Raw genomic sequence first — 27,737 nt, forward strand, 5'->3', positions numbered from 1 at the left:
TTAGCTCAATTTTGCTCAACACTACTTCACTATAGACACATGGCTCACCATTTCTTCCTAGGAACATTGATGCCCAGCATCTTTTTGGATTACTAAATGCTTTGTAACTAGGTTGCTCTTGATAATGGACTTTCGGTTGGCAATCCCAGATTAGTTAATCCAAGTGGCCAAGTTATAAAATACTCCTCAGAACCTAATTGTCCAAGCATATCCTAGTACAAAAGCACCACAGACATATGTCCTAGGGTCCAAGCTATTGGTGTCTAGCCTTATTGTTTCTTTCTTTGCCATTTCTTGGCTTTTATCTTTCTTTTTCTTTTTGTTTTGCTTCATTCTCAAGGGATTCTCATTAATAACAGGCTTTATAGCATCAAACTAATTCACACTTCAAAGAACATCTTATTATGCAGCTTTTGTTATTGTGCTATTCATTAAATGAAACAAGTACTACCACTGAACTTCATTCTAATTCCTGCAACATTGGACAATCACTTTCTGTTTCAAACATTTTTCATTTATTCATGCAGAAGGGAACAAAACAGAATTTAAGTTAATCAGTTATGACAAGCATAATGCAGGCTAGCATTTTTGGTAGACATCTCCACTTACACCTAATTGAACACTTCAGCAAGACATATAGGAATCCCCAAGTTAAAATACTTCAAAGTAATAAGGATTAAGTGTCAATACAACCTGTTGGGAATGTCTCTCAGCTTTTCCTTCTATCATCATTATTTCTCTCTGTTGTTCCTCCATTGGATGATGATGCAGAACCCTTTCACAGATTGAATGTTTTCCTGCATAATCCTTAAAAGTATCTTATTTCTCAAGCCCATAGGCAAATGGTTAGTATGCAGAATTTGTTTGTAGGCTTTTGAACTTACTTTGGTGTGTGAACACCAAACTTAGTCCCTTGCCAATGTTTCTTATGCAACAAGTCAACTATTTAAATGAAACCTTGTGCCTTTACTGAAGGTTACAAAACTAAAAACTAGAAAACAGACAATGGCTAGGTGGTTTCTCTGATTGCTTGGAGCTAGCAACTATTTATGCAGAAGGTGAAAACGTGTTTTCAAATGAGATTTTTAGTGGAACACCAAACTTAGCATCCTTCATTCTCCCTTAAATTGTTTCGGTGTGCACACCAAACTTAGCTCCTTGCAATACAGATAAATCTACTTAACCTTTTTATTGAAATAACTATGAGAAGTAACTACCTCAGGTTGGGTTGCCTCTCAACAAGCGCTCTTTTAATGTCACTAGCTTGACATCTTATCCTTTGATCATGGGGGCTGAAAATCATAGTGCCTCAGCTTTTCTCCTCTTACTGTGAACTTTTTTCTGGTCTCCTCTTTGATGATCTATAGGTGTTCAAGTGAAAGGACCCGGTTCACAGTATAGTACTCGGACAATTGTGGAGAAACTTTTATTGGTTGGGTGTTTAACACCACTTTATCTCCTGGTGAAAAGCCTTCAGTGGGAATTTTCTTGTTTCTCCATCCTCTTGGCCTCTTCTTTTTTTTCTTTCTCAACAGATGATTCATGCCTTGATAGTTTTTTATCTGGGCGTTTTGGATCTACTTCCTCCTTGACTTCCTTGGTCTGTTGCACCATCTCTACTTCTTTAAAGCTTGGGTTTAGGAAACTTGGATTTGACTCCTTAATTGTCTCCTTTGAGCTATGATCTCTGGCCTTATCCTTCTTGCATTCTTCTTCTTGAATGGGCTCATGTAAAGTCTTGAAGACATGAAATGCTAGGTGCTCATCATGCACTCTTAGCAACAATTTCCCTTTTTCAACATCTATCAGTGCTCTGCCCGTAGCTAGGAAAGGCCTCCCCAGAATGATTGGAGTGTTAGGGTCCTCCTCTATATCCAGGATGACAAAATCAGCTGGAAGAAGGAATTTTCCCACTTTTACCAGTACATTCTCTACAACTCCAAGTGTTTGCTAAATGGATTTGTCAGCCATTTGAAAAAGTATTCGTGTGGATTTTAGCTCAAAAATTTGGAGTTTCCTCATTAGAGACAAAGGCATCAAGTTTATGCTTACACAAAGGTCACAGAATGACTTCTCAATTGTTATGTTTCCTATGGTGCAAGGTATATAAAATCTCCTAGGATCATCTTTCTTCTTTGGCAACTCTCTTTGGAGAATATCACTACATTCCATTGTCATCTCAACAATTTGCCCTTCTTTTAGGGAATTTTTCTTTGTCAGCACTTCCTTCATAAATTTGGCATACAATGGCATCTTTTCAAGTGCTTCTACGAAAGGAATATTGATGCTGAGTGTCTTGAATATGTCCAGGAATTTTGAGTATTGCTTATCCTCGTTTTTTTTTTTTGAACCTCTAAGGGTATGGAAGTTTGGGGACATATGGCCTTACCCCTTCCTTCTTCTCTTGTAGCTGTGGTTCAAGGATGTTCTTGTCTCTCTTTGAGATTTGTGTCGTCTTGGTTGTCTGATCCTCTTCACTTCTCCCCTCCATCTCTTCCTGTGGAACTTCTCTATTGTGTTTTTCCTGATTGATGGCTTCCTTCTTTATAGTCTTCTCACTTCCCACTATGATTGCCTTGCACTCCTCCTACTTTGTAGCTTTTCCTTTGTCCCTTTCAGTGACATTGGGGAAGGTATTTGCTCTCTTCTCACCCATTTCTGAAATTTGCTTAGCCATTTGCTCCATATGCCTCTCAGGATTTCTGACGGACGCTTCTTGGTTTTTGCTTGCTATGGCTTGATCTTTTCTTGCTGTTTCTTGACCTTGTTTGGCAATCTCTTGAGTTCTGATGAGTTTTTCCATCAATATTTCTAAGTTAGAGATCCTTTGAGATTTTGGATGGGGTTGTGTGGGTTGTGATGGTTGTTGGTGGAAATTGTTTGAACAATTAGATGAGTTGTTTTGTGGATTAAGTGGTGGTATGGAGAAGTTGTTTTAGGGGGTTTGTGAAGTGTGATGAGGTTGGGTATGTGTGTCTTGTGGTTGTGTGTAGTAGTTGTTGTTAGTAGGGGATTGATTGTGTTTGTTTGTGTTGCCAAAACTGTTGGAGTTGAAGTCCCTTTGTCGTTGATTCTGATGCTCACCCAACCTCACATTTAAATGAGTTCTCCAGGATGGATTGTATGCATTATCATGGAAGTCATGTTGGCATGAACTTGAGGTATTGTTCATGTATTGTATCTGTTCAGGCCCTTGTTGCTTATAGTTGAGTGTCCCAAGACCTCCTTTAGATCGATTCCATCCATGTGAGATTTGAGATTGGCCTTGTGTATTCACTGCAGCAAGTTGGAGTCCATCAATTCTCTTAGTAATCATCTCCATTTGTTGCTGAAGTTGTTGATGTATCTGCTTGTTTTGAGTCAGCATTGCACTTACTCCCTAAAGTTCCCTCACTCCCCTCTTTGGATTTGTGTCATGGTGCCTCTCAGTTGAGTAAAAATATTGATTGTTGGCCACCATATCAATGAGATCTTGTGCTTCTTGGGCAGTTTTCATCATCTAAAGTGAACCTCCAGAGGAGTAATCTAATGCTTTTCTTGATTTCAGGGTCAATCCTTCATAAAAGTTTTGAAGTTTTACCCACTCACTAAACATCTCAGGTGGACATTTCCTTATCAGGGCCTTATATCATTCCCATGCCTCATACTCCTTTTGTATGAAGGTTTGCACCTCTATTTTCAGCTTGATAATCCTCTGAGGTAGGTATAACTTGGTTAGGAATTTTCCCACCAAATCAGCCCAATTGTTGATGCTCTCCTTGGGAAAGGTTTCCAGCCATTGAGCAGCATTGTCCCTAAAAGAAAATAGGAATAGAAGTAACTTGTAGATGTCAGGATGTACCTCATTTGTCTTGACAGTTTCACAAATCCTTAACAAAATAGACAAATGTTGGTTGGGTGGTCTTCAAGAGGGCCACCTCCATAAGCACAATTGTTCTGCACCAAAGTGATTAGTTGAGGCTTCAACTCAAAATTATTTGCATGAACATTTGGGGTGAGGATGCTGCTCCCATAATGTCTGGGATTGGGGATAGTGTAAGAGGCCAACACCCTTCTTGCAGGTTGAGCATTGTTGCTCACTCCCTCTTTACGCACCTCAGCCTCTATGACTTGCATCACAAACAAACCAAATGAAACATGGACATTTTAATGATAGAATGTGGTTAGAAGGTTAGGTGACACAATGTGTCAAACAGTTAATGTGCTTAGTAAAAATAGAAAGAAAATGCTTAATCTAGATTATCACCCTACTTAATCATTGTCAATCTAAATCAATCCCCGGCAACGGCGCCAAAAACTTGATGGGTGAAAAATTAGATTTCCACACAAACTCGTCAGCAAGTGTACCGGGTCGCATCAAGTAGTAATTACTCAAATGAGTGAGGTCGATCCTACAGGGATTGATGGATTGAGCAATTTTAGTTAGGTGATGAATTTAGTTAAGCAAACAGTTGATGAATTGAGTGAATTGTAATTAACAGAAGCTAAATTGCATGAAAATAACAGGGAGAGGGGAATTTGACAGAAAAGTAAAGTGCAGAAGAGTAAATTGCATGAAATTTAAAGTGCAAGAAAGTAAAAGAGCTGAAACTTAAAGTGCAAGTAATGAAAATGACTGAAACTTAGATTGCAAGAAATGTAAATTGCTGAAACTTAAATTGCAAGAAATGTAAATTGCTTGAAGAGTAAAGGGATTTGGGAGCTGGGATTCAGAATTTGACAAGAAAATGTAAAGTACAATCAATTAGAGAAGTAGAAAATGAAATGAGTTGTAGACAACCTAAACAAAAAAAAATTACTTGAAGAAATAAACAGAAAGAAAACTCAGCTCAATTATGAAATAAAAAAGAAAAATTGAAGATCTAAGAGAAGCAATGAGATTAGAACATAGATCTAGATCTCAATTACACTCTTGATCAAACAGAAAATAAATTACAGAAGAAATGTAAATGAAACAGCAAACAAAACTCAGATCCAATTCCTAAATTTCCAGAATTATGCAGAAGAAGAACAAAGATGAATTTTAGATTAAAAATTGAAACAGAATTCCTTCAATATCAATCCAAAATTCAAAACAGAAAGTAGAGGTTGTAGAAGAAGGTAAAATGAAAACTAGAGAACAAGACTCAGATCCAATCTCAGTTACAGAGCTCTCAATGAAACTAAAAATGAAAAATGAGCAAAAAGTAAAATTTAAAAGTGAGCAAAAAGGTCTTCCACAAATAAAACAAACTCCTATTTATACACTTTCTATTTTTGATTTTTAGAATTTGGAGTGGGCTTTTCAAATTGGTGAAGAATTGGATCCAAATTGGCCTTTGCTTGAAAAATGGACCCATGGACACCTTCCAGGGAGCGCTCAGTGAAGTAAGGTAACGCAGCGCTTAATGAGCTTTGTGTGCCTTTCAATTTTGTCTCATGCCAAGCCCATATGCATAGCAAAGTAGCGCTCAGTTAATGAATTGAACGTAGCGCCCTTTGCCTTGGAGTGAGGCTCCCACTTCGAGCCTTGGTGGCTTCAATTTTGCCAATTCTCTTGTGAAGCCTTGTAGCACGCTTCTCTTGGTTCATGGGTTCAAACCTTGGCTCTCCCATTTGTTATTGTCGCACCTTGATTTTTGTTGTTGAGCCCCACGAAAAAGGGGAAACACTTAACGTAGCGCTCTCTCCATTTGAGCGCTACCCTTGTTCTATTTGGCATCCTTGAGCGCTCAGTTAAAAGACTTCACGTAGCGCCATTGCTTCTTGGTTGGTGCTGGTACTTTAGCGCTCAATTAGAGAGCACTGGGCTCAATTAGTGAGTGCCATGCTCCTTGCCTTGGCTGAGTGCCACGCTTCTTTGAATGATCGCCACGCTTGGTTGGGCACGCTTTCCTTGTTTCTTTCTTTTCTTCACCTACAATTAATCAAAACAACCAATCAAAGCATCACCAAATTCACAAGGTTTATAAATCATTCAAAAACCAACTAATTCTAGCTTAAACCTTATGATTTTGTGTCAATTAAATGTTGGTTGGTTTATTCAACATAACCATGCAAATCCACTCCAAATCACTTACTTATAATGAAATAAAGTGCATAAAACCTAATAAAACAAGTGAAAAATGCTTGAAAAGCTAGCATAAGATGACTTGTCATCACCCACCTAGCACTTTGGTTTAAAGTCTTAAGTTGGACTTGTATGAATTCATTGATCATTTTAAACCTCTCCAAGGGGAAAGATCTCCAATTCTTTGGCATACTTGGGTTGTGTGTGGTCCAATGAATTAGGCTCCTTGACAACATTTCCTTCTTCATGCTCCTTACTAGGCTCAACCACTTGATCTTCAATTATGACATAACCAAAGATAGAGTATGCTTCCAGAGTAGGCTTCTTGGATCCATCCAAAGTGAATTTCACTACTTTCCTATCGGCCTCAAACGAATAAGCTCCCGTGAATGCATCCAACTTGAATCGGGATATCTTCGAAAATGGTCGCTGATGAGCGGATAATTTGTACGCTTTTTGGCATTGTTTTTAGTATGTTTTTAGTATATTTTAGTTAGTTTTTAGTATATTTTTATTAGTTTTTGGTTAAAATTCACTTTTCTGGACTTTACTATGAGTTTGTGTGTTTTTCTATGATTTCAGGTATTTTCTGGCTGAAATTGAGGGACCTAAGCAAAAATCTGATTCAGAGACTGAAAAGGACTGCAGATGCTATTGGATTCTGACATCCCTGCACTCGAAGTGGATTTTCTGGAGCTACAGAAGCCCAATTGACGCGCTCTCAATGGTGTTGGAAAGTAGACATCCAGGGCTTTCCAGCAATATTTGATAGTCCATACTTTGCCCAAGATTTGATGGCCCAAACCGGTGTTCAAAGTCACCTTCAGAATTCCCAGCGTTAAACGCCGGAACTGGCACCAAAGTGGGAGTTAAACGCCCAAACTGGCACAAAAGCTGGCGTTTAACTCCAAGAAGAGTCTCTACACGAAAATGCTTCAATGCTCAGCCCAAGCACACACCAAGTGGGCCCGGAAGTGGATTTTTATGTCTTTTACTCATCTTTGTAATTCTTAAGCTACTAGTTTCCTATAAATAGGACCTTTTACTATTGTATTTTCATCTTGGTAGCTATCTTTAGTCTTATGCTATCTTAGATCATTGGGAGGCTGGCCATTCGGCCATGCCTAGAACTTGTTCTTATGTATTTTCAACGGTGGAGTTTCTACACACCATAGATTAAGGTGTGGAGCTCTGTTGTACCTCGAGTATTAATGCAATTACTATTGTTCTTCTATTCAATTCAGCTTGTTCTTATTCCAAGATATCACTTGTTCTTCAACTTGATGAATGTGATGATTCGTGACACACATCATCATTCTCACCTATGAACGTGTGACCGTCAATCACCTCCGTTCTACCTTAGATTGGGTAGATATCTCTTGGGTTCTTTAACCGGAATCTTCGTGGTATAAGCTAGAATTGATGACTGCATTCAAGAGAATCCGGAAGGTCTAAACCTTGTCTGTGGTATTCTGAGTAGGATTCAATGATTGAATGACTGTGACGAGCTTCAAACTCGCGATTGTGGGGCGTTAGTGACAGACGCAAAAGAATCACTGGATTCTATTCCGACATGATCGAGAACCGACAGCTGGATAGCCGTGCCGTGACAGGGTGCGTTGAACATTTCCACTGAGAGGACGGGACTGTAGCCATTGACAACGGTGATGTCCAACATACAGCTTGCCATGGAAAGGAGTAAGAAGGATTGGATGAAGACAGCAGGAAAGCAGAGAGACGGAAGGGACAAAGCATCTCCATTCGCTTATCTGAAGTTCTCACCAATGATTTACATAAGTATCTCTATCTTTATCTTTATGTTTTATTCATATATCATCCATAACCATTTGAGTCTGCCTGACTAAGATTTACAAGGTGACCATAGCTTGCTTCATACCAACAATCTCCGTGGGATCGACCCTTACTCGCGTAAGGTTTATTACTTGGACGACCCAGTGCACTTGCTGGTTAGTTGTGCGAAGTTGTGTTTATACCATGGTATTGAACACCAAGTTTTTGGATTCATTACCGGGGATTATTTGAGTTGTGGAAAGTAGTGATCACAATTTCGCATACCAAGTTTTTGGCGCCGTTGCCGGGGATTGTTTCGAGTATGGACAACTGACGGTTCATCTTGTTGCTTAGATTAGGTATTTTTCAGAATTTCTTTAAGAATGAATTCTAGAGTTTCATGATTATCTGTTGAAATCTGGCTGGCTGTGAAGCCATGTCTAATATTATTGGACCGAGGTTTCAACTTATCATCACAAGAGCCTGTTGATTTCTATCAATCTTGCTGTTGAAGCAATAATCTGCTGAGGCTTGGCTGGCCATTGGACATGTCTAGTGTTTTGGACCGGAGCTTTCTTTGAAAGCTTGGCTGGCTGTGAAGCCATGTCTAATTCCTGGACCGGAGTATTAGACTAGCATTGCAATGATTCCTGGAATTCTCATTAAGAATTCTGAAACCTTTATTTTCTTTTTTCATATAATTTTCGAAAAAGCACAAAAAAATTTCAAAATCATAAAAACCAAAAATATTCTCATGTTTCTTGTTGAGTCTAGTGTCTCATGTTAAGTTTGGTGTCAATTGCATGTTTCTGTTCTTCATGCATGTGTCTTCATTAATCTTCAAGTTGTTCTTGATGATTGCCTTGCTCTGATCTTTAAATTCTCTTGACTTGAGTGTTTTGTTGTTTCTCATATGCATTCTCATTTTGTTAGTGTCAGTAGTATACAAACTGCTAAGTTTGGTGTCTTGCATGCATTGTTATTTGATTTTAGTTGCATTTTGATTATTCCTCATTATTAAAAATCCAAAAATATTTTTTAATTTGTGTCTTTTTGTAACATCCCTTCCAGCAAAATACTTTGCTTAAGTCAGGGTATTTCCACTAGAAAGAACATTACGTAACCTTCTCTAGTATTAACTACTTAATTATCAAGCCTTTGTATCGAGTTCGCGTTTTAGTTTTTAGAAAATTGCAGAAAATTGTTTTTGTTCTTTAAAGACATATATCAAAGGTCTCCATCAAACAATAATCACATAAATATTATTGATAATAATTCTTGTACAAAAGAAACCAAATGAAACTCAAATACAATATACCAAACCTACCCATCTATATGAAATAAAATCTCAAGGGACAATCAGCGAGGGGACTCTACCCGACCAATTAAAACAATAAAGAAAAAACCTACTAATCGCTCGCAGCTTCAAATCGCGTCTTCAAACCTGTGTCACTGAAAGGGTGGAAAATTTGGGGGTGAGAACCAAACCACATGTTCTCAGTAGAGGTCGAGAATGCCGTGAAAGTAAAGAATAAAGCGCAAATAGTTAATTTCATTCAAAGACATCTAAAAGAAAATTAACCTTCTTTAAAAGTATTAGTTAATTATTCAAAATGCCAGACCCATATTTTCTTTATAAAACTCTTAAAAAAGTTTCCTAGACTGTATGAATGACTAATTTGTTCCAAGCATAGGTTCATTAAATCTATGCTGAACCAGCTTAATTTTTCATACTTTACTAAACCTCAAACACAAACCAATCACGGCCTCAGGCCTAAGCAATTTAATCAACATCCAATTCACCACAATCCAGTCAATCAGTTACAACCACAAGTAATGAGGTTCAAACACAATCAAGAGCAATTACATCAAGTATAACAATTAGCAGTTAAACAGAATTATTCACTTAGGCAAACCAATTACAATATACACACCCAAACCATGTCACATAGATGCATATGATGAATGTCTAGTCCTAGTGCAGGCCATGAGCTCATGTGTCGGTTAGCACCTGCATTCCCGACATTTATCCGGTCACGAGTTCACGATTTCCCGAATACGATTTTCCGTTCAAATTAATGCGCATATAATTATTAGCTGCTCTATTGAGACAGCCTCTACTTTCTACTCGCAGGAAATATACTCTTGGGAACGAAAAATTGCTGTAGGTATCCTAGTTTCCCTACAGAAGCTCTTGTGAACGGAAAATTGCTGTAGGTATCCTAGTTTCCCTACAGAAACTCTTGGGTTGCTTTAAGCAGTGAATAAGCAAACAATATCTCTTGGGTTGCCTCAAGCAACAAAAAAGCAAATAATATCTCTTGGGTTGCCTCAAGCAACAAACAAATAAACAAATATCTCTTGGGTTGCCTCAAGCAACAGATAATCATACAATAAGTACTTTACTCTTTCCTTTTTCTTTCATAATTGCAAATACGCAAGCGGGACAAGACCCACGCCCTTGCCAACAATCTCATATGCCAAATAATCTTTTCTTAAAAGAATCATTGAAGTTATTATCATTAAATAAACCTTAAATATTGATTTTGAATAAGTCCTTATACTTTTATAAAAATTCGGACATAATCTCCTTTGAAAATAGGACTTAGCCACCCTTACGGGTCCCAACCAAACAATTTACCAAACTCTTTTCAACCTTTCCAATATCAATTCAATTCAGAAACAAGCAAATTCCAACATTGAATCAGCCATATAACGCTAAGGTTCAACTTTTAATTTTATGGACTCATAACTCTCACTCAAGCGTTCCCAACACCCTATCTTCTTTTCTGTTTTTAATATAGCAAATGAACTCGGAATTGCGCAAACTTTATGTCCAGGCGTTCGTCTTGAAATAAGCTTTCGAACAAACTAAAGATCATAATTTTCTGGTTTCTCTAGCCTTAGGAATAAAGGAAAAACCGAGACTGCTCTGCAGTGCGGAAAACCAGAAAAACAGCAGCAGCATGTGACATTCAAAATTCAATATAAAATCCAAGTTAAATCCAATGACTTTGAAAATTAATACAGTTCAACTACACTCATCCAAGTTTCTTTTCCAATTGGTTTCAGGTCAATATCATTTTTGATGAAGAAGTTACATAACCTAGAAGTTGACTAATTTTCTGCAGAATTCTGCTTTAAAAGTTAATGAACTTATCTTCCTCCAAGTCCCATAACTTATTCATTAAAACATGGATAGCCCTGAAATTTAAGTCACATATGCTAAACATACTTAATTTTCACCTCCAATTGGTTGCATCTCAATATCTATCCAGGATCAAAAGTTATAAATTCTCAAAGTTACTGATTTAAGAAAACAGAATCTGGTTTTTTCTGCATAATGCGTGATCTTTCAAAAATTCATATCTTTAAAACTACAAGTCCAATTGTTCTGAAATTTTACGGCATTAAAATAGTAGGAATAAAATTTCATTTAAAATTGGTTTCGCTTCAAAATTCAATTCAGAACATTCATAGCAGAGCTAACAAGTTACCACTGTTCCAAAAATTCTGCAGTAAAAATCAGATCCCACAACCATTATTCAAAAATTCACCATAAATCTTATATTTAATGAAAAGGTCTCAAACTCTCCAATTCAGTCCAAGTTATTCCCAAGTTTAACCTGGACTTGGTTCAACGCAATTCCGATCATCACAGACTTAGTTACAGTCTTTCAAAGTTACTGTTTTCACTTAAAGGTAATGCAGAAATTCAGTTTTTAAGGCTTAACTTTGAAAAATCATAACTAAATCTTCAGTTAATACGAAACCTTCAAATTTAAATCCTAACAACTACACTTGTTAAAGTTTACTCAGATTTTAATCTCATACCATTTCGATCACTAGCAAATTACTAGGCCGTCATCAAAGTAACCATTCTATTTTAAAAACCAGATTCTTAATAATAGTTCAGTCTTTTAGGCCCTAATTCTTCAACAATTCTCAATCCAGTATCAAATATATCGAATGGCTATCTTAGTCTCAACCATTTATACATAATCAGTCAAAACCACAATCCTCTACTAATCTCAAGTCACTTTCACAGCCATAGCAATATACCAAACAACCATTTCAATAACCAACAATCAATAATTCAATCATCTACCATACCTAATTACAATCAATTCTACCACAGCACCAAGCACAATTGCAATCACAATCCAACATTCATATAATCAATTAATTACTCACAGCTATTAATACTATTTGCAGTTATTCAGTAAACCTTGTTGGCATTCCTAAATTAAAATCATTTTAAACCCCCTACCTCGATGTCGCAATTACAAGAGACCGTTGGCAGAATTGCTGCGAGGCAGCTGGCTGGACCTCTACTAGTCACGCAACCGTTTCTGCCCAGAAAGCAGCAGCACTACATCTCAACACAACCGGGACAGCAGTAGCATTAGCTTCCACAACAATGACCATGGTTGCAATGAAATGAAGATTTCGAATTCGATGGAATCGAAAGGCAGAAACAGCTCTGGTAATTTAAAACGGAGCACAGGCCAAAGTTGAATTAAAACAAGAGCAAGCAGTTAAATAAGAAGTTGGCAGAATAAGGCGTGCAATTAGAGCAGAAATAAGGGGAAAAGGCTAACCCAAGCCAATGGATGTTGAACCTAATTAGAACGAAAACAGGGCAGCAGTGATTCCCAGCAATCCTTCCCGGTGGTTCTGGCAGCAGCAACACCCCGCCAGTGGCTCCATTCCACAGCAACTCCAACAGTTAGAAGAATGAGCACTAGAAGTAGAAACAATTGTGTCTATGGCAACTCCAAATCGACGGCAATAGTGGCAACAGTGGCACCAGCCCCTTCTTTGCGTGCAAAGGCGATAGTGATGGCTAGGGTTTGATGGAAGTGCCTCTCCCTGACGGCGGGTTGGACAGTGGCGACGGCGATGGAAGTTTAACGACGGCGGTGAAACACGGCGGTGACAGTGAGGAACGGCGGTGATGTGGCTCCAACAGCGCACCACCCTTCTCACTCTTGCTCTCCACTTCTCCCACACTCTCCTATATGACAGCAATAGCAGCGACGCTTCCTGTGTTACCCACGGACGCTGCTTCCCCCTTCCCCTATTCCCTATGCGTCTCGCTCTCTCTCGGTCTCTCTTTTCCTTGTTTTCACTGATTTCTTTCTTCTCTGTGTTGATAAGTTTATTTGTGTGGAGGGTATGTGTTACACAATAACGATACGTAAAAATAAGAAACATAGATTAAAATTACAATAAAACATATACGATTAACATACGAATTTTACATAATATTTAAAATAAAAAAGAGAATTTAGATTTAAATATATTACTATAAAAATTACTTTAGAAACATATATAATTTTATTTACCAACATACCAATAAGTCAAATAATTATTTTTAATTTAAATTATAAAATAAACTTACTAAACACAACTTATAAAATACACAGTTAAACTCAAAATATTAATTTCTTATATTAAATTAGGAACTTTCATTATTTTTCCGTCATAACTTTAATTTTAATTTATATAAAATGACTAATTGAAATAAAAGTTGTACATAAATATTAATTGACTTAAACTTAAAATGTTTATAAAAATCAATTTAATCATTCATAATAAATTAATCTCTAAGAGCTCACATAAAATAAACCATAATTTAATCATAATAAAATTTTTCTTAAATTAAATTATATAACACTTCCATCACTAAATTTTATTTCCAAAGCATATGAAATAACCAATTATAAAAATTACATAAGAATATTAATTAACTTAAACTCCAAATATTAATAAAACTAATTTAATTATTTTTAATTGACTAATTTATAAAATAAGATATCAAATTAATAAAATAAATCGTAACCCTTTCAGAATAAAAGTTACTTGAATTAAATTATACAATCCTTTTTAATTTTTTCAATTACTAAAATTATACAAAATATTCCATTATAGAAAATTACTTAAGAATCTTATTTGATTTAAAACGAAATTATCTCCGAATCTATTTAATTATCTCTAATAAAATAATTTCTAAAATTATAAAGTTTAAACTCGATAAGATAAAATCACAATTTATTTATATTTAGATTTTTCAAAAATGAGGGATGTTACATTCTATCCAACTTACAAAAATTTTCGCCCTCGAAAATTGATATAAGATGGAGAAAATATTTATATTCACATCCCTTTTTGAATATTTTAAAGAGATCAAGAAATTCATATCACAAACATAGAAGAAAATATGCTAGGTAATGCTAGAGTTGATAAAATAACTTAACATAATAAAAATTTTAAAATCCAAACTCAAATAGGCACATATTCGTTCACAACTTTTAATAAAACATGATCACTTCCTCTCGTCGCCTCAAAACTCCATAACTTCTTATAACTTCATAGACTAACCAGATTCACTTTCCATATGCACAAATCGTGTCCCTAAGAATTAGCGCATATAAGGAATACGAAACATGAGAAGAGAAAGACAAACGGCACGAAAGGTTTATGCGAGAAATTGGAAGAATACTCAAGTTTGCAATTGGACAAGATGGTATTCCACAAGGTTTTGAAGGAATACGTGAGATTTACCAAACAACAAGAGTATATATATAAGCAACAAAATGTAGTATAAAGGGAGTTAATTCGAAGCTTAGGAAGAAATTTTAAATCAAACAGTTTCAATATGAACATCATTAGGAAAAATAGTACAACAATTTTGAACAACTTCATTTTGAAATAGAGGGAATTAGTTTGTCTTTTTCAAAAGAAAATATTTAAATCCAACATTTTCCAAAAATACTAAACTAAGTATAAATAATATGTTAGGCTAATTTAATTTCAAATCAAAACAAATCAGGTGAAGTTTGTAAATTAAAGCTTGTTTGATGTTAAAGGCAAAATATTTTCTTTAAAAATCTTGGAGGATACTTAAGTACATAATTAGGTATGGATAGCCATAGAATTATAGTAAAGATGGTAGAAAATCAGCTTCTATTTAAAGAATAAATTTTGAAATAAAATTTTCTATAAATCAATAGAAGATAAGTGGTATGTCACAGATAAACAAGATTAAACTACTTAAAGAAGCTTCAGAGTTTATGTAAGGAAGTCTAAACTGAATTAAAAATAATCCCATCAAAATTTAAGCAAGGGTTGTGGATACAGTCAAGTAAGAAAAGATTTGAATTGAAATTTTTCTCAAAGAAAATCTGAAATAAATACTCAAGAAGAAAATTACAAGAAATAGTATGTTGCACCGAAATAAATCCGAGTTCAGAACTAGAAGCTTAGAGTTTGTAAAGTAAGGATAAATGTTTCAAAAGATTCAAACAACAACCAGATACAGAGTCAAGCAAGGACATGCACGAATGATAATACAAGATTAGCAAGAAAGAGATCAGAAACTAGAAATTCCAATACAAATAGTAGAGAAAGAGATAACGCTGAGCACGAATAAAGAGGATACGTCGAAACGGAACTAATCTCTAGAACTTAGTTTCTAACGTCCCCAAAACCTCGTGATTCACATTAACCTAACACAGCTATTTCGTCTATGATAACCCATTAGTGTTCCCATATACATAAATCATTAGTATCAAGTTGGCCAAACTTGATACCATGAGGTATGCAATGGTAAACTAATAGCGTTAATCACTAGACAGTCATGCATATAAAACACAAACTCTTGTCATCAGAACAAGTTAGAAAGCATGACAGACACTCAGAGTATGCAATGAAGCATAGTCAGTCCACTCCCAAGGCTCTACAGGAAGGACTGCTCTGATACCATATTGTAACATCCCTTCCAGCAAAATACCTTGCTTAAGTCAGGGTATTTCCACTAGAAAGAACATTACGTAACCTTCTCTAGTATTAACTACTTAATTATCAAGCCTTTGTATCGAGTTCGCGTTTTAGTTTTTAGAAAATTGCAGAAAATTTTGTTTTTGTTCTTTAAAGACATATATCAAAGGTCTCCATCAAACAATAATCACATAAATATTATTGATAATAATTTTTGTACAAAAGAAACCAAATGAAACTCAAATACAATATACCAAACCTACCCATCTATATGAAATAAAATCTCAAGGGACAATCAGCGAGGGGACTCTACCCGACCAATTAAAACAATAAAGAAAAAACCTACTAATCGCTCGCAGCTTCAAATCGCGTCTTCAAACCTGTGTCACTGAAAGGGTGGAAAATTTGGGGGTGAGAACCAAACCACATGTTCTCAGTAGAGGTCGAGAATGCCGTGAAAGTAAAGAATAAAGCGCAAATAGTTAATTTCATTCAAAGACATCTAAAAGAAAATTAACCTTCTTTAAAAGTATTAGTTAATTATTCAAAATGCCAGACCCATATTTTCTTTATAAAACTCTTAAAAAAGTTTCCTAGACTGTATGAATGACTAATTTGTTCCAAGCATAGGTTCATTAAATCTATGCTGAACCAGCTTAATTTTTCATACTTTACTAAACCTCAAACACAAACCAATCACGGCCTCAGGCCTAAGCAATTTAATCAACATCCAATTCACCACAATCCAGTCAATCAGTTACAACCACAAGTAATGAGGTTCAAACACAATCAAGAGCAATTACATCAAGTATAACAATTAGCAGTTAAACAGAATTATTCACTTAGGCAAACCAATTACAATATACACACCCAAACCATGTCACATAGATGCATATGATGAATGTCTAGTCCTAGTGCAGGCCATGAGCTCATGTGTCGGTTAGCACCTGCATTCCCGACATTTATCCGGTCACGAGTTCACGATTTCCCGAATACGATTTTCCGTTCAAATTAATGCGCATATAATTATTAGCTGCTCTATTGAGACAGTGATGAGCGGATAATTTGTACACTTTTTGGCATTGTTTTTAGTATGTTTTTAGTATCTTTTAGTTAGTTTTTAGTATATTTTTATTAGTTTTTAATTAAAATTCACTTTTCTGGACTTTACTATGAGTTTGTGTGTTTTTCTGTGATTTCAGGTATTTTCTGACTGAAATTGAAGGTTCTGAGCAAAAATCTGATCCAGAGACTGAAAAGGACTGCAGATGCTGTTGGATTCTGACCTCCCTGCACTCGAAGCGGATTTTCTGGAGCTACAGAAGCCCAATTGGCGCGCTCTCAACGGCGTTGGAAAGTAGACATCCAGGGCTTTCCAGCAATATATAATAGTCCATACTTTGCCCAAGATTTGATGGCCCAAACCTGCGTAGCAAACCGGCCTCAGAAATTCCAGCGTTAAACGCCGGAACTGGCATAAAACTTGGAGTTAAACGCCCAAACTGGCATGAGAACTGGCGTTTAACTCCAGAAAACGTCTCTACACATAAAAGCTTCAATGCTCAGCCCAAGCACACACCAAGTGGGCCCGGAAGTGGATTTTTCTGTCATTTACTCATGTCTGTAAACCTTAGGATACTAGTTTACTACTTATAGGACCTTTTGACTTTGTAATCAGTACGGAATGCGACCTTATGACATTGTACACCTTTTCTTCCACAGCATGAGTCTCTAAACCCCATGGTTGGGGGTGAGGAGCTCTGCTGTGTCTTGATGGATTAATGCAATTACTACTGTTTCTCATTCAATCATGCTTGCTTCCATTCTAAGATAATACTTGTTCTTAACCCGGATGAATGTGATGATCAGTGACAATCATCATCATTCTCAACTATGAACATGTGCCTGACAACCACCTCTATTCTACCTTAGACTAAGTAGTTATCTCTTGGATTCTTTTATCGGAATCTTCGTGGTATAAGCTAGACTGATGGCGGCATTCAAGAGAATCCGGAAGGTCTAAACCTTGTCTGTGGTATTCTGAGTAGGATTCAATGACTGAATGACTGTGACGTGCTTCAATCTCCTGAAGGCGGGGCGTTAGTGACAGACGCCAAAAGAATCACTGGATTCTACTCCGGTCTGATTGAGAACCGACATATGGAATGCCGTGCCGTGACAGGGCATTAGGAATCGTTCCAATGAGAGGATGGGAGGTAGCCACTGACAACGGTGAAACCCTACACACAGCTTGCCATGGAAGGAGACTTGCGTGTTTGATGAAGAAGACAGTAGGAAAGCAGAGACTCAGAAGATGGAGCATCTCCAAACCTCAACCTATTCTCCATTACTGCAAAACAAGTAACCATTTCATGTTCTTTTGCTTTTCACAATCAATCCTGATAATTTCTGATATCCTGACTAAGATTTACAAGATAACCATAGTTTGATTCAAGCCGACAATCTCCGTGGGATCGACCCTTGCTCACGCAAGGTATTACTTGGACGACCCAGTGCACTTGCTGGTTAGTTGTGCGGGATTGCAAAAGTGTTATTGCAATTTCGTGCACCAGACAGCCTCTGCTTTCTACTCGCAGGAAATATACTCTTGGGAACGAAAAATTGCTGTAGGTATCCTAGTTTCCCTACAGAAACTCTTGGGTTGCTTTAAGCAGTGAATAAGCAAACAATATCTCTTGGGTTGCCTCAAGCAACAAAAAAGCAAATAATATCTCTTGGGTTGCCTCAAGCAACAAACAAATAAACAAATATCTCTTGGGTTGCCTCAAGCAACAGATAATCATACAATAAGTACTTTACTCTTTCCTTTTTCTTTCATAATTGCAAATACGCAAGCGGGACAAGACCCACGCCCTTGCCAACAATCTCATATGCCAAATAATCTTTTCTTAAAAGAATCATTGAAGTTATTATCATTAAATAAACCTTAAATATTGATTTTGAATAAGTCCTTATACTTTTATAAAAATTCGGACATAATCTCCTTTGAAAATAGGACTTAGCCACCCTTACGGGTCCCAACCAAACAATTTACCAAACTCTTTTCAACCTTTCCAATATCAATTCAATTCAGAAACAAGCAAATTCCAACATTGAATCAGCCATATAACGCTAAGGTTCAACTTTTAATTTTATGGACTCATAACTCTCACTCAAGCGTTCCCAACACCCTATCTTCTTTTCTGTTTTTAATATAGCAAATGAACTCGGAATTGCGCAAACTTTATGTCCAGGCGTTCGTCTTGAAATAAGCTTTCGAACAAACTAAAGATCATAATTTTCTGGTTTCTCTAGCCTTAGGAATAAAGGAAAAACCGAGACTGCTCTGCAGTGCGGAAAACCAGAAAAACAGCAGCAGCATGTGACATTCAAAATTCAATATAAAATCCAAGTTAAATCCAATGACTTTGAAAATTAATACAGTTCAACTACACTCATCCAAGTTTCTTTTCCAATTGGTTTCAGGTCAATATCATTTTTGATGAAGAAGTTACATAACCTAGAAGTTGACTAATTTTCTGCAGAATTCTGCTTTAAAAGTTAATGAACTTATCTTCCTCCAAGTCCCATAACTTATTCATTAAAACATGGATAGCCCTGAAATTTAAGTCACATATGCTAAACATACTTAATTTTCACCTCCAATTGGTTGCATCTCAATATCTATCCAGGATCAAAAGTTATAAATTCTCAAAGTTACTGATTTAAGAAAACAGAATCTGGTTTTTTCTGCATAATGCGTGATCTTTCAAAAATTCATATCTTTAAAACTACAAGTCCAATTGTTCTGAAATTTTACGGCATTAAAATAGTAGGAATAAAATTTCATTTAAAATTGGTTTCGCTTCAAAATTCAATTCAGAACATTCATAGCAGAGCTAACAAGTTACCACTGTTCCAAAAATTCTGCAGTAAAAATCAGATCCCACAACCATTATTCAAAAATTCACCATAAATCTTATATTTAATGAAAAGGTCTCAAACTCTCCAATTCAGTCCAAGTTATTCCCAAGTTTAACCTGGACTTGGTTCAACGCAATTCCGATCATCACAGACTTAGTTACAGTCTTTCAAAGTTACTGTTTTCACTTAAAGGTAATGCAGAAATTCAGTTTTTAAGGCTTAACTTTGAAAAATCATAACTAAATCTTCAGTTAATACGAAATCTTCAAATTTAAATCCTAACAACTACACTTGTTAAAGTTTACTCAGATTTTAATCTCATACCATTTCGATCACTAGCAAATTACTAGGCCGTCATCAAAGTAACCATTCTATTTTAAAAACCAGATTCTTAATAATAGTTCAGTCTTTTAGGCCCTAATTCTTCAACAATTCTCAATCCAGTATCAAATATATCGAATGGCTATCTTAGTCTCAACCATTTATACATAATCAGTCAAAACCACAATCCTCTACTAATCTCAAGTCACTTTCACAGCCATAGCAATATACCAAACAACCATTTCAATAACCAACAATCAATAATTCAATCATCTACCATACCTAATTACAATCAATTCTACCACAGCACCAAGCACAATTGCAATCACAATCCAACATTCATATAATCAATTAATTACTCACAGCTATTAATACTATTTGCAGTTATTCAGTAAACCTTGTTGGCATTCCTAAATTAAAATCATTTTAAACCCCCTACCTCGATGTCGCAATTACAAGAGACCGTTGGCAGAATTGCTGCGAGGCAGCTGGCTGGACCTCTACTAGTCACGCAACCGTTTCTGCCCAGAAAGCAGCAGCACTACATCTCAACACAACCGGGACAGCAGTAGCATTAGCTTCCACAACAATGACCATGGTTGCAATGAAATGAAGATTTCGAATTCGATGGAATCGAAAGGCAGAAACAGCTCTGGTAATTTAAAACGGAGCACAGGCCAAAGTTGAATTAAAACAAGAGCAAGCAGTTTAATAAGAAGTTGGCAGAATAAGGCGTGCAATTAGAGCAGAAATAAGGGGAAAAGGCTAACCCAAGCCAATGGATGTTGAACCTAATTAGAACGAAAACAGGGCAGCAGTGATTCCCAGCAATCCTTCCCGGTGGTTCTGGCAGCAGCAACACCCCGCCAGTGGCTCCATTCCACAGCAACTCCAACAGTTAGAAGAATGAGCACTAGAAGTAGAAACAATTGTGTCTATGGCAACTCCAAATCGACGGCAATAGTGGCAACAGTGGCACCAGCCCCTTCTTTGCGTGCAAAGGCGATAGTGATGGCTAGGGTTTGATGGAAGTGCCTCTCCCTGACGGCGGGTTGGACAGTGGCGACGGCGATGGAAGTTTAACGACGGCGGTGAAACACGGCGGTGACAGTGAGGAACGGCGGTGATGTGGCTCCAACAGCGCACCACCCTTCTCCCTCTTGCTCTCCACTTCTCCCACACTCTCCTATATGACAGCAATAGCAGCGACGCTTCCTGTGTTACCCACGGACGCTGCTTCCCCCTTCCCCTCTTCCCTATGCGTCTCGCTCTCTCTCGGTCTCTCTTTTCCTTGTTTTCACTGATTTCTTTCTTCTCTGTGTTGATAAGTTTATTTGTGTGGAGGGTATGTATTACACAATAACGATACGTAAAAATAAGAAACATAGATTAAAATTACAATAAAACATATACGATTAACATACGAATTTTACATAATATTTAAAATAAAAGAGAGAATTTAGATTTAAATATATTACTATAAAAATTACTTTAGAAACATATATAATTTTATTTACCAACATACCAATAAGTCAAATAATTATTTTTAATTTAAATTATAAAATAAACTTACTAATCACAACTTATAAAATACACAGTTAAACTCAAAATATTAATTTCTTATATTAAATTAGGAACTTTCATTATTTTTCCGTCATAACTTTAATTTTAATTTATATAAAATGACTAATTGAAATAAAAGTTGTACATAAATATTAATTGACTTAAACTTAAAATGTTTATAAAAATCAATTTAATCATTCATAATAAATTAATCTCTAAGAGCTCACATAAAATAAACCATAATTTAATCATAATAAAATTTTTCTTAAATTAAATTATATAACACTTCCATCACTAAATTTTATTTCCAAAGCATATGAAATAACCAATTATAAAAATTACATAAGAATATTAATTAACTTAAACTCCAAATATTAATAAAACTAATTTAATTATTTTTAATTGACTAATTTATAAAATAAGATATCAAATTAATAAAATAAATCGTAACCCTTTCAGAATAAAAGTTACTTGAATTAAATTATACAATCCTTTTTAATTTTTTCAATTACTAAAATTATACAAAATATTCCATTATAGAAAATTACTTAAGAATCTTATTTGATTTAAAACGAAATTATCTCCGAATCTATTTAATTATCTCTAATAAAATAATTTCTAAAATTATAAAGTTTAAACTCGATAAGATAAAATCACAATTTATTTATATTTAGATTTTTCAAAAATGAGGGATGTTACACTTTTCAAGTCAACAATACAGAGAATTGAAGATTTAGTACATGCAGCAGGGAAATTATACAGAAAAAGCTGGGCGTTCAAAACGCCCAGTGAAGAAAGAAAACTGGCGTTTAAACGCCAGCCAGGGTGCTTGGCTGGGCGTTTAACGCCCAAAAAGGTAGTGCTTTGGGCGTTAAACGCCAGAATGGATACCATTCTGGGCGTTTAACGCCAGGATGGCACAAGAGGGAAGATTTTGTTTTAATGTAGATTTTTTTTTAAGTTTTCAAAATTTTTTAAAAATCAAATCTTTTTAAATCATATCTTTTCAATCAAATCTTTTTCAAAATCAATTTCTTTCCTTTTTCAAAGATACTTGCTATCAATTAATGATTTGATTCAACATTTCAAGTATGTTGCCTTTTCTGTTGAGAAAGGTTTAATGTTTGAATCATATCTTTTCTTGTTAGGCAAGTCATTATTTTTTTAAAAATCAAATCTTTTTTAAATTGTTTTTCAAATCATATCTTTTCAATCATATTTTTTTAAAATAGTTTTCAATCATATCTTTTTGATTTCTAATTTCAAAATCTTTTTCAAAAATCACTTGATTTCTTTCCCTCTTTTAGTTTTCGAAAATCAATTCAAGTTTTTCAAAATGTTTTTAAAATTTTTTTCGAAAAACTCTTCCTCTCTTCTCACATCCTTCTATTTATGGAGTAACACTCCTCCTCAATGCACAATTCGAACTCTATCTCACTAAGTTCGAATTCTTCTACCTCTTCCTTCTATTTTTCTGTTCCTCTGACACCTCAAGGAATCTCTATACTAGGACATAGAGGATTCCATATTTTCTTGTTCTCTTCTCTTTCATATGAGCAGGAGCAAAGACAAAAACATTCTTGTTGAGGCTGACCCTGAACCTGAAAGGGCCTTGAAGCGAAAGCTAAGAGAAGCTAAAGCACAATTCTCTGTAGAGGACCTAACAGAATTCTTCAAGGAAGAAGAACCTATGGCAGCCGAAAATAACAATGCAAGGAAGGTGCTGGGTGACTTTACTGCACCTACTCCCGACTTCTATGGGAGAAGCATCTCTATCCCTGCCATTGGAGCAAACAACTTTGAGCTTAAGCCTCAATTAGTTTCTCTAATGCAACAGAATTGCAAGTTCCATGGACTTCCATTGGAAGATCCTCATCAGTTCTTAGCTGAATTCTTGCAAATCTGTGACACTGTCAAGACTAATGGGGTTAACCCTGAGGTCTACAGACTTATGCTATTCCCTTTTGCTGTAAGAGACAGAGCTAGGATATGGTTGGATTCACAACCTAAAGAAAGCCTGAACTCTTGGGAAAAGCTAGTCAATGCCTTCTTGGCAAAGTTCTTTCCACCTCAAAAATTGAGTAAGCTTAGAGTGGAAGTCCAAACCTTCAAACAGAAGGAAGGAGAATCCCTCTATGAAGCTTGGAAAAGATACAAACAATTAATCAGAAAGTGCCCTTCTGACATGCTTTCTGAGTGGAGCATCATAGGTATTTTCTATGATGGCCTGTATGAACTGTCCAAGATGTCTTTGGATAGCTCTGCTGGAGGATCTCTTCATCTGAAGAAGACGCCTACAGAAGCTCAATAACTCATTGAAATGGTTGCAAATAACCAATTCATGTACACTTCTGAAAGGAATCCTGTGAACAATGGGACAAATCAGAAGAAAGGAGTTCTTGAGATTGATACTCTGAATGCCATATTGGCTCAGAACAAAATATTGACTCAGCAAGTCAATTTAATTTCTCAAAGTCTGTCCGGAATGCAAAATGCACCAGGCAGTACTAAGGATGCTTCATCTGAAGAAGAAGCTTATGATCCTGAGAACCCTTCAATGGAAGAGGTGAATTACATGGGAGAACCCTATGGAAACACCTATAATTCTTCATGGAGAAATCATCCAAATTTCTCATGGAAGGTGTTCCGAGGGTTACCTGAAACGTGTAGCTCGGTCGTCTAGCAAGACCCGAGGTAGGGGTTCCGTGACCCGAGCTTGGTGTGCTGAGCGGCGGGGGGTTGTACCTGCAATGACACTCCGATGCTTAAGTTAGCATGGGTCCAAGCTGATATTGAGTAGAATTAGAGTATGAGTTATACCTGGGTGTTTCAGTGTATTTATAGTGGTTGGCCGTGATCTTCCCTGGATAAGATATTTCTTATCTTATCTTATCTTTTGGGAGTTTTATCTCTATCTTTGCGGAACCGCCTCTTCTAGGCCTATTTCGGCCTTTAGGTTTTGGGCTGCGTTCCTTTTGATGGGCCTTCCTTGCTATGATGTCCGAGGTCCGACCTTTAGGCGTGGGCCTTTGGATGAGGTCGGACCTTTCGTGGATTGGCCGAGTATGGAGAGCTCGGTCAGGGTATGAACAGTGCCCCTGTCCGAGTTCGTCCTTTTGAGAGGTCGAGCTCGGGCATAGTCGTTTTTTCAAAATTTGAAAATGGCCGTTTCAGCATTTATTGCTTTTTACCGTTTCTCCTCGATTTCCGTTCGGGCTCTGTGCAGGCATTATTTATTTGCCCCTTTCCTCATTTTCTTTGTTTATTCTGTTCCCTTTCCCTTTCTTTGGGTTTTTCGCCACCTCTCTTTCGAGCATCTTCCTTCTTTCTCTCTGTTTTTCTTCTCCGATTCTTTCTGTGCGTTGTTTTCGGGGTTTCCTCTGCGCCGCTGTTTCGTTCTTCTTTGCATCGGAGCTCGTCGTCTTCTTCCTTTTTTCCAGGTTTGTTTCTCGTCTTTACTTTCGCCTGTGCACATATGCTTTTGTTTCTTTTCTTCTATGCTGGGGTTGCCCCGAAAAGAGGCGCCGCCATTGCTTTGGTTGTTTGTATGTGGGGGGGCTCTTTTCTCTTGGTTTTTTGTTGTCTGCCTATTTATGTGATTTTTGGCTTGCTGTTGTATTCTTCTTTGTAGGCAAGATTTTTTATGTCTCGAAAGGTGTTTCAAGCAATGTCGACCAAGATTCCGAGTGGTCTTGGTTGGGTAGATCCTGTTCCTCTAAGGGTCCCTTCTGTTGTAGATTCTGAGTATCTAGTTAGGTTCCGTAGGGAGTGTAGTATTTGTGAGAGCAGGGAGTCTGAACGGGATTATGAGCTAGTAGCCCCAGAGCCCGAGGAGAGAGTGTGCTTCCCGCCTTTAGAAAGTTCCGAGAAGCTATTCTTTTATGCTTACGATTGTTTTTTCTCTAAGCTGGGTGTACGACTTCCTTTTACCGACTTGGAGTCCGAGGTCCTTTGGTCTTGTAACCTTGCCCCTACGCAACTCCATCCAAATTCTTGGGCGTTTTTAAAGCTGTTTCAACTTTTGTGTCAGTTTTTGGGCGTCTCTCCTTCTGTTTCTCTTTTTTCCTATCTGTTCGCGTTGACGAAGCCGGGGTCGGGTGCTGGGAAGGTGTCTTGGGTCTCTTTTAGGGCTAACCAGGGGAAGAAGTTTTGTACCTTGTATGATGAGTCGTTTCATGATTTCAAGAACTACTATTTCAAGGTCCGGGCTGCTGGAGATGTCCGACCTTTCTTTCTAGATGAGAGTGGGGAGCCTTCTTTTCCTCTTTGTTGGCAGGAGAATGTAGTGTCGGTTAAGTATACTTTTGAGAGTCTAGATGAGGTAGAGCAGGCTTTTGCGGGTGTGTTGAGCAGTTTATGGGGTCGGGCACCTCACTTGGACACGAAGAAAATGTTGGGAGATCCAAGCCTTCTCCGTTCCGAGTTAGGTAGTTCCCGACCTCTCCGAGCTTCATCTTTTTAGTATTTTGCCTGTTTTGGTGGAATTCTTGTTTGTGATAATCCCCTTCTTTTTGTTTCTGCAGAGATGTCTTCTCAGGCGGATTCCATGAAGTTTCTTCGTCGTTCGAAGAAGTCTGCGGCTGCTCGGAATATCGAGGCTGAGGTTTCTGCCCGATCTTCTCCGCAGAAGACTACCGTGGGTGTTCAGACTCGGTCGAAGACCATTCCGACTCCTCAGTTCCGAGCTATAACTCAAGATCCTCCGACCTCCGGACCCGGTCACCTTTCCCCGTCTTCGACCTCGGGTCCTCCCCCCAAGAAGCAGAAGACCTCTCAAGAGCTTGCTGGTTTCAATGATAAGGATTTTGACGCTCTTGGTTGGATTGAGCAGCACATTCTCCCCCAGACCTTTATTTCTACTGATGATGCGTCTATGGAGCATCACTTTCAGTATATGGCGCGGAGCTGTGTTCGGATGGCTAGTCTTCATGCGCTATTGCTCGGGAGTTCAAGAAAGCTCCCCTTGGGGCGACCAGCTCCCGACTTGAGAAGGCACGGTCTGAGCTTGATAAGATTAGTCAACTGAAGGCTGCCAGGATTACTGAGCTGGAGGCCTCTTTGGAGGAAGAGAAAACTAGGGCCACCGCGGCTGTGGCGGCGGCGAAGACATCTGAGGAGATGGCGAGGGTGGCGACGGAGAACTATACTAAGCTGTATGCCGAGCTTGTGGAGACGAAGGAGAAGTTGCAGTATGCTCGGGATGATTTTTACGAGCTGGAAGATAATGTGGCCAAGGGTATGGATGCTATGTTTGTGAATTTGAGGGATCAGGTCCGGGTTCTTGCTCCCGACCTGGATCTGAGCTTATTCAGTATGGAAAACATTGTTGTGGAGGGAAAGATTGTTCCTGCTCCTGCCGAGGATGAGGTTCCGGTGTCCGACCACAAGGCTCCGGTGTCCGACCCCGAGGTTCCGGTTGTGAACCCGACTTCACCTTTGGCTGAGGATAGATCTGGTGTGGAGGTTTCAAACCGGGATGACGTTGCCGTTGATGCAGTCCCGATATCTATGTTTCAGCCTGCTGTCGATGTGGAGTCCGGAAAGGGCCTCGATCCTCTGTAGTCTTGTTCTTCTTGGTGTTTTGCCCGATCTGTGGGCTCTTTTGTTTTTGGATGGTTTCTGTTGAACACTTTGGACACCTTTTGTTTTATTTAGCTACTTGTAGTAACTTTATTATGCGGTGTTTTTTGTTCGCGCTTGACTTTTTGTTTCCGCTTTTGTGCTTTTTAGTCGTTTTCGGATAACAACTTTTTAGCTTAGCGTTTTGACTTCTTACTTTCGCTTTTGTGCTTTTTAGTTGTTTTCGGATAACAACTTTTTAGCTTAGCGTTTTGACTTCTTACTTTCGCTTTTGTGCTTTTTAGTTGTTTTCGATTAACAACTTTTTAGCTAGCGTTTTGACTTCTTACTTTCGCTTTCGTGCTTTTTAGTTGTTTTTCGGATAACAACTTTTTAGCTAGTGTTTTGACTTTATGTCTCCGCTTTCGTGCTTTTTAGTTGTTTTTTGCATAACAACTTTTTAGCTAGCGTTTTGAAACTTCTTTCAATTTCGTTCTTTTCGCTTTGTACTTTTTAGTTGCTTTTTGTAAAGCAACTTTTTAGTAAGCGTTTTTCGAAATCCTGGTTCTTGCCGTTTTAAGGCTTCTTTCTCGGGCCGAGCTTTTTCTCGGACATCGGGTGCTCGAGTACCTCCTTTTTGTTAGGTCCGACTTCGTCGTTTGGTCGGCCTTTTTAAGTTATTTTTGTAACCTCTTTTATTTGGCTTTTCGAGCCATTTTCAGGGTTACTTTATAACTTCTCACATTAA

General features: G+C 37.3%; 2 long non-coding RNA genes across 2 annotated transcripts; both read right to left on the reverse strand.

The window, feature by feature from the left end:
- Positions 1-9,056: 9,056 nt before the first annotated feature.
- LOC130973246 (uncharacterized) lies at positions 9,057-13,001 on the reverse strand. Its single transcript, XR_009084090.1, has 3 exons — positions 12,442-13,001; positions 12,111-12,323; positions 9,057-9,292 (listed from the first exon to the last, which is right to left on the reverse strand). It is a non-coding gene; the product is annotated as an uncharacterized LOC130973246 (long non-coding RNA).
- A 2,859-nt stretch (positions 13,002-15,860) lies between these two features.
- Positions 15,861-21,014, reverse strand: LOC130973764 (uncharacterized). Its single transcript, XR_009084267.1, has 3 exons — positions 20,638-21,014; positions 20,307-20,519; positions 15,861-16,010 (listed from the first exon to the last, which is right to left on the reverse strand). It is a non-coding gene; the product is annotated as an uncharacterized LOC130973764 (long non-coding RNA).
- Between the last annotated feature and the right edge of the window lie 6,723 nt (positions 21,015-27,737).

This window comes from Arachis stenosperma, chromosome 4 (assembly GCF_014773155.1).
Source record: "Arachis stenosperma cultivar V10309 chromosome 4, arast.V10309.gnm1.PFL2, whole genome shotgun sequence".
NCBI classification, from domain to species: domain Eukaryota; kingdom Viridiplantae; phylum Streptophyta; class Magnoliopsida; order Fabales; family Fabaceae; genus Arachis; species Arachis stenosperma.